Source organism: Gossypium raimondii, chromosome 1 (genome assembly GCF_025698545.1).
Source record: "Gossypium raimondii isolate GPD5lz chromosome 1, ASM2569854v1, whole genome shotgun sequence".
NCBI classification, from domain to species: Eukaryota; Viridiplantae; Streptophyta; class Magnoliopsida; order Malvales; family Malvaceae; genus Gossypium; species Gossypium raimondii.
Window position 1 is genome coordinate 21,791,597 of NC_068565.1, and position 7,632 is coordinate 21,799,228.

Genomic DNA, 7,632 nt, shown 5'->3' on the forward strand with positions numbered 1-7,632 from the left:
CGCTTGAGGTTAAATCCACATATAATTCACGTACTAACTCTTCATCCACACTAGGTCTCTTCTTACAAAACAACTCCCAATTGAGAGTTTCAGCAACCTGAAAAATACGCACCATAAAACCAATATAGTTTCTTTCTTTCAATGTGAAACCTTTCTCTAGATGCATCTGTTGATTCTTGAAGATACTCTCGTATCTTGCTTTGGCTTCTTCACAGTGGAACTTGTTTTATGATTCGTCAATTTGGGCAGATGCACGAGTTTTTTTGCGAGGCATGATTAACCTGATCATAAGATGGTAGCAATTATTTTCTCAAAATTTAATTAATATAAAATATTAATAATTCAATAAATTGAAAAATTAGATAATTAAATTATAATTTAGGAGAAAAATTAGTCTTACCACTTTTTTTGTAAAAATTAAGAGCTCTTAAGAAAAATAATTTTAAATCAAAAGATGGGAAATTAAAATAGGTTGAGGGGCTTTTGGCTAAGGATGGGTAAAATGGTGGCGTGTCGCTCGAGTATGCAAGGCAGCAGCGTACAGCAGGGGATGGATGTGAGCAGCGTGCGAATCATTGAGCAGGCCTAGTGTGGGCGCGCGCGGGGTGCTACTGACTGATCAACTGGGCGATGGTATGGCTAGGGAATTGTTAGGAAGTTTTGGCACTTAAGGATTTTGGTGTTTTTAGAGGGAATGGTGTATGAATGAAAAAAAAATAAGAATAGATGGGTGAAGTTTATAATAAAAGGAGTAGGAGCTAGAGTAGAATTCTTAAAATTCTAAGTTCTAATTCTACTCAAATTAAAAAACAATTAATAATTAATATAATGCATATTAAATTATTATTTGCTATTAATTTATTAAGATAAAAACTTATCGAATAAAATATGATTAAATTAAAACTAATCCTAACTCTAAATAAAGTTTATAATAATTAATATATATTATAATGGATATAATTATATATTAATAATTATCATCTTCTCTTTTTATTGAACTAAAACATTTATTCTAGATTTTTTGAAAATATTTACAAAAGAGATATCTAATTTTTAATATTTACAAAAAGAGCAACCAAATTTTCAAAAATAATTCAATTAAGTTCTTAGACTTAATGAAAATTAAAAATTGAGTTGCAACATAAAACTTGGATCAAAATTGACCCTTTTATTTGAAAAACTAAAAATTTATTTTGTCATTTAGGGAATAATTTCTTGGGAAATTATGTTAAAACCAATTCCCAGGAAAGATTGGAGAGGTCACAAGCGTTCCCGCTTAAGTTCCAATCTCCTAGGCAGAATTTATTTAAACATACTAATCCTGAAAATATACCCTAAATCATTTATTCAAATAGAAGAACAAGAAAAATTAAATATCTGATAAAATGAACAAGATTTGATTATGTTCAATTTTATCTCCCCAGTATTGTTTCAAACGTTGAGCATTAACTCGAAAATTACCTCCCTTACCTTGAAGTTCAACAACTCCGTATGGATAGACTCGATGAATAATAAATGGACCGAACCGACATGATTTTAACTTACCTAGAAAGAACCTTAATCTGGAATTGAATAACAAGACTTGCTGACCTACTTCAAATTCTTGAACTCGAATGTGCTTGTCATGCTATTTATTGAGTCTCTCCTTAAGTAATTTGGCATTCTCGTATAAAGACATTCTAAATTCTTCTAACTCGTTAAGGTGAAGCATCCGTCTCTCTTTGGCACTTTTAAAATCCAAGTTGAGTCGTTGGAGAGCCCAGTAAGCTTTGTGCTCTAACTCCAAGGGTAGATGGCAGGCTTTCCCAAAGACTAACCTATAGGGTGACATCCCTAAAGGTGTCTTGTACGCTGTCCTGTAAGTCCATAAAGCATCATCCCGTCTTTTGGACCAATCTCGTTGGTTCAGGTAAGCTACCTTCTCAAGTATGCCTTTGATCTCATTGTTTGCCACTTCATCTTACCCATTCATCTGCGGGTGGTAAGGTATAGCGACCTTGTGTTTCACTCCATGTTTATCTAATAACCATTTCAACCACTTGTTCACAAAATGGGACCCTTCATCACTGATGATGGCTCTTGGGGTTCCACACCTTGTGAATAAATGTTTCTGCAAAAAATTTATTACAACCTTAGCATCGTTTCTCGAATATGCCTCTGCCTCAACCCACTTAGACATATAGTCTACTGCTACTAATATGTACTTGTGACCAAAAGATGGAGGGAAAGGACCAAGAAATTCAATACCCCAAACATCGAATAATTCTACCTCAATGATGTTTGTTCGAGGCATCTCATTTCTGTTGGTGACATTTTCGACCTTTTGACATCGATCAGAACTCTTTATTTAAGCATATGCATCTTTGAATAGCGTTGGCCAAAAGAATCTGGCTTGCAATACCTTGGCTGCAGTACGTGTACCTCTGAAGTGTCCCCCACTCAGAGCTGAGTGACAATGGTATAAAATCTTATGTACTTCATCTTCTGCCATGTATCTCCTGATCATTTGATCTGCACATTTTTTAAACAGATATGGTTCTTCCCAAAAATAGTACTTCACATCGTGAAGAAACTTTTTCTTTTGATGATACGTCTTATCAATCGGTATCAAACCACAAGCTAAAAAGTTAGCAATATCAGCAAACCAATGGGTATTATAGACATGATTTACCTTCAGTATGTGTTCATCTAGAAACGTCTCTCGAATTGGTATAAGAGGAGAGTTCCCTTCTTGTGGCTCTAATCTGGACAAGTGGTCTACTACTTGGTTTTCCACTCCCTTTCGATCTTGAATTTCTAGATCGAACTCTAGAAGTAGAAGTACCCATCGGATCAATCTAGGCTTAGAGTCTTTCTTGGCAAGTAAATACTTAATTGCTAAGTGGTTCATATAAATAGTCACTTTGGTACATACAAGATAAGATCGAAACTTGTCAAAAGCAAACACAATAGAAAGTAACTTTTTTTCTATTGCCATGTAATTCAGTTGAGCTCCTGTCAGAGTTCAACTCACATAGTAGATGGGATGAAAACCTTTTGTTCCTTCGCTAACCCATGACAGCTCCGATCGCAAAGTCACTTGCGTCACACATCAATTGAAATGGCAAAACCCAGTCTAGTGTGATTGTTTTGGGTGTCGAGACTAACTGAATCTTCAAATCGTTGAAAGCTCTTAAGCACTCCTCATCAAATTTAAATGTCATTTCCTTCTCCAATAATTTTTATAAGGGTTTAGCAACTTTGGAGAAGTCCTTGATGAATCTTCGATAGAAACCAACGTGGCCCAAAAAGCTACTAACACCCTTTACAGATATTGAAGGTGGGTGTTTCTCAATAACATCTACATTTGCTTTATCTACCTCGATTCCATGTCTTGTTATCCGATGCCCTAGAACAATACCTTCTCGTACCATGAAATGGCACTTTTCCCACTTAAGTACAAGGTTTGTTTCTTCGTATCGCCTTAGTACATTGGCTAGATTGGCTAGGCAATCATTATATGTATATTTGAATAATGAAAAATCATCCATAAAAACTTCCAAATATTTCTCAACCATGTTAGTAAAAATAGACATCATACATCTTTGAAATGTAGCAGGTGTATTACATAAATCAAATGGCATGCGCCTAAATGCAAATGTACCGTAAGGACAGGTGAATGTTGTCTTGTGCTAATCTTTCGGTGCTACTGTAGTCTGATTATACCCTGAGTATCCATCAAGAAAATCGTAATAGTCTCGCCCTGCGAGTCTATCCAGCATCTAGTCCAAAAACGATAAAGGAAAGTGATCTTTTCTAGTTGCCTTGTTCAGCTTCCGTCAATCGATGCAAATTCTCCATCCTGTAATCGTTCTAGTCTGTATCAACTCGTTATTCTCATTTTAAATGACCGAGATACCTCCTTTCTTTGGCATGCACTAGACCGGACTTACCCATGAACTATCTAAGATGAGATAATTATACCCACATCTAACCACTTGATTTTTTCTTTCATGACTATGTCCTTCATGATGGGGTTCAGTCTTTGTTGTCCATCAATCGTTCCTTTTTCACCATCTTCTAAGATAATATTGTGCATGCATACAGATGGACTAATTCCACGAATATCGGCTATGGTCCATCCGATAGCCTTCTTGAATTGTTTCAACACCAGGATGAGTTTCTCTTCTTGCTCAGTAGTTAATTCTGTTGAAACAATCCCAGGCAGAGTACAAGAGTTACATAAATAAACATATTTCAAATGTGAGGGAAGTACATTCATTTCTAATTTAGGTGGCTTCTCGATTGACTTTTTTGTTGGGCATAATCCCTTTTCTCTAACTCCAAATATTCAAAGCAGGGTTGCGGATTAAATCCACTTTGATTAGCTTCTAAAAAAGCTAAGTATTCATCCTCCTCTTCATCATTTGGAGGATCTAATGTCAAATTTTGTTCCAATGGGCCCTCAACATAATTGAGTTACTTCTCCACGATTAAATCCTCTAAATCAGACACTGCAGAACAATCATCAACTGTGTCAGGAAATCGCATAGACTTAAAAACGTTAAATGTTACCTGATCATCCAAAACACGCATAGTAAGCTCGCCCTCCTGCACATCAATACAGGTTCTTCCGATTGCTAAGAATGGTCTTCCTAAGATGATTGGCACTTCTTTGTCCGCTTCAAAGTCTAGAATCACAAAGTCAGTAGCAAAGATAAATTTGTCTACACGTACCAATATGTCCTCGATTTTTCCTTGTAGATGTGCTAAGGATCGATCTGCTAATTGAAGTGTAATTGTAGTAGGTCTAACTTCACCTATCCCGAACTTCCTAAATATTGACGTGGCCATCAAGTTGATACTCGCACCTAAATCACATAGTGTCTTACCACAATATGTTGCTCCAATATTGCAAGGTATGGTAAAACATCCAGGATCCTTCAATTTTGGGGGTAGTTTGTCTTGGTGATATGCAATGCATTCCTTCGTTAGGGCTACCGTCTCAAATTCTCCAAGCTTTCATTTTTTAGACAGGATATCCTTCATGAATTTGATGTAGTTCAGTATTTGTTCAAGTGCTTCAACCAACGGGATATTGATATGAAGTTGCTTGAGTACGTCTAGGAACTTCTTGAATTGAATTTCCTACTTCTGCTTCTAAAGTCTTTGAGGGTAGGGTGGTAGAGGTTTCTTTACTGGAACTAGTTGATTCGTTTTCTGTGGCAATTCTGCATCTAATGGAGTTATTAGTTGATCAGAATTAGTTGGTTCAGAAGTTACCTTGTCGAATTTTACAGATTCAATTTCTGGTGAAACTGGAATTTCAACACTTGGTTGAACCTCCTCTTAGTCTTGAGCGTCAGCTAGCTCCTTCTCAACTTCGACAAAATTGGGCTCTAAAGTCTTTTCACTCCTCACTGTTAACACTTTACAATGCTCCTTCCCTGGATTCCTCGGATTGTCCGTATCACTAGGTAAAACACCTTGTGGTCAGTTTCTGAGTTCAATTGCAAGTTGGCCCACTTGATTCTCCATATTCCTTAGAGAGGCATCATTTTTCGCCATGTATGCCTTCAACAGATTCTCTAGGCTATTGGATGGTTCAGCTTAGGTTGGTTTCTAAGCTTGTTGTGAAAAACTAGGTGGTTGGGTCGATCTAGGTTGGACACAATTGTTACTGGTTCCTGCCCCTTGGTTACTCCAAGAAAAATTCGGGTGGTTTCGACATGATAAGTTATAGAAATTAGATTGCAGCCCTTGCATTCTTCGATTTTGGTTCTGGTTACCCATGTAATACATAGATTCTGGGTTCGATGGACATTCTACAAACAAATGTCCTTCCCCACAATAAACATAGGCTATATTTTTAAATTGATTTAGTGGTTGTGCTGCAAAACTATTACACCCATTAGTAGTAAGATTTTTTAACATTGAGGATATTGATGATACTTGAGATGCGAGTGAAGTAAGAGCATCTACTTCATGTATTCCAACGACTCATCTTCCTGACGCTACTCGATTGGTTGGCCATTGATAATTGTTGCTGGCAATTCTCTCAATGATTTCATAAGCCTCATTATAAGACTTAGAAAGGAGAACACCATTAGCAGAAGCGTCCACTACCATCCTCTTGTGAGCATTGAGACCATTATAAAATGTCTCAAGTTGTATGCAATGTGAGATTCTGTGATGAGGGCACTTCCATAATAATTATTTATACCTTTCTCATGCCTCATACAATGACTCATCATCCATTTGTTGGAAAGCAGTGATCTCGTTCCTCAACTTACCATTCTTGCTAGGCTGGAAATACTTCATAAGGAATTTTTCTACTAACTCTTGCCACGTTGAAATTGAGTTTGGTGGTAATGAGTTCAACCAAGCTTGAGCTCTGTCTCTTAGTGAATATGGGAACAACTTCATTCGTAATGCATCTCCGGGTACTCCAGCTAACTTGAAAGAATTACTCACCTCCATAAATAGTCTTAAGTGTAGGTGAAGATCTTCGGTAGGCATTCCTGTAGCACCCCTTACCCGTATCCAACACTAAAATAGGGTACGAGGCATTACCAGAACACATACACTTGTAAAAGTATTTAACCGAGTTATAAAATTTCATCTAAATTAAAACTTTCAAAATTATTAACATGCTTTTATAACTCTTCACAATATATCCACAATATATTATACTCATAATAAATAGGGCCTATGAGACCCTATACATACTCATGCAATTCAATGCTTCATTTCCATTTCATTCAATTCGCAATTTCTCATGCTCACAATTTAAATCATGTCACTAGCAATTTCTATTTAATTCACGTATAATTCAATGTCATTAAGTTCAATACTAATACGTATTTACCATTTAACTCAACGTATATCGATTATATCATTCATTAACACATTTACGAAATTTTCAATTTTGCAATAAAAATATCACTCTAGCTTAAATAAAAACATCAATTAAACTCATCATCCCCTTTTTCGTCATTTTACCCTTCAAGTATGAACTCACTATTTCATTACCTTTCCACACCCGTTCCTATGCATATTACACAAAACATAAACATATCAATACAATGCATAACTTATAAGTTTAACGTGGCATAATTGAGCCACAACTTGACCAAAGCCTAAGCATGTACACCACATTTCATATTCACTTTAACTCATTATTAATCTCGTTGAACATTCGGAATATACACGAATACGTAGAGAATTAGCACATAAGTGTCACACTGATATGTAGCCGAAGCTACCACTGATATGTAGCTGTAGCTACCACTGAAATGTAGCCGTAGCTACCCCTAAAATGTAGCTGAAGCTACCACTGATCAATAACACTGGAAATGTCCACGGGCCTGCTCACACAAGCTGTCAGGTGTCTGCAACACATGCAAGATCACCCAGCACCTGGGACTCACTATAACACTGTAACACTGGTCTCTAGTGACATGTCACTTGTATCCAATTCTATAACTAAGTTCAACTGGGAATTTAAACTTAACACTTTATTTTAAACACTTTATCACTTGAATAATTCATGAAAAATTTTCCTTCCACATTCAATATTAATTCACATATCAAATATAATTCACAATTTATAAAACTATATTGCTATTATTTACACGTAACTTACCGACATGT

At 36.2% G+C, this 7,632-nt stretch overlaps 1 non-coding gene across 1 annotated transcript; it reads left to right on the plus strand.

The window, feature by feature from the left end:
• Nucleotides 1-6,163: 6,163 nt before the first annotated feature.
• On the plus strand, nucleotides 6,164-6,270 carry LOC128032899 (small nucleolar RNA R71). The gene has a single exon (XR_008189244.1). It is a non-coding gene; the product is annotated as a small nucleolar RNA R71 (small nucleolar RNA).
• Nucleotides 6,271-7,632: the final 1,362 nt, after the last annotated feature.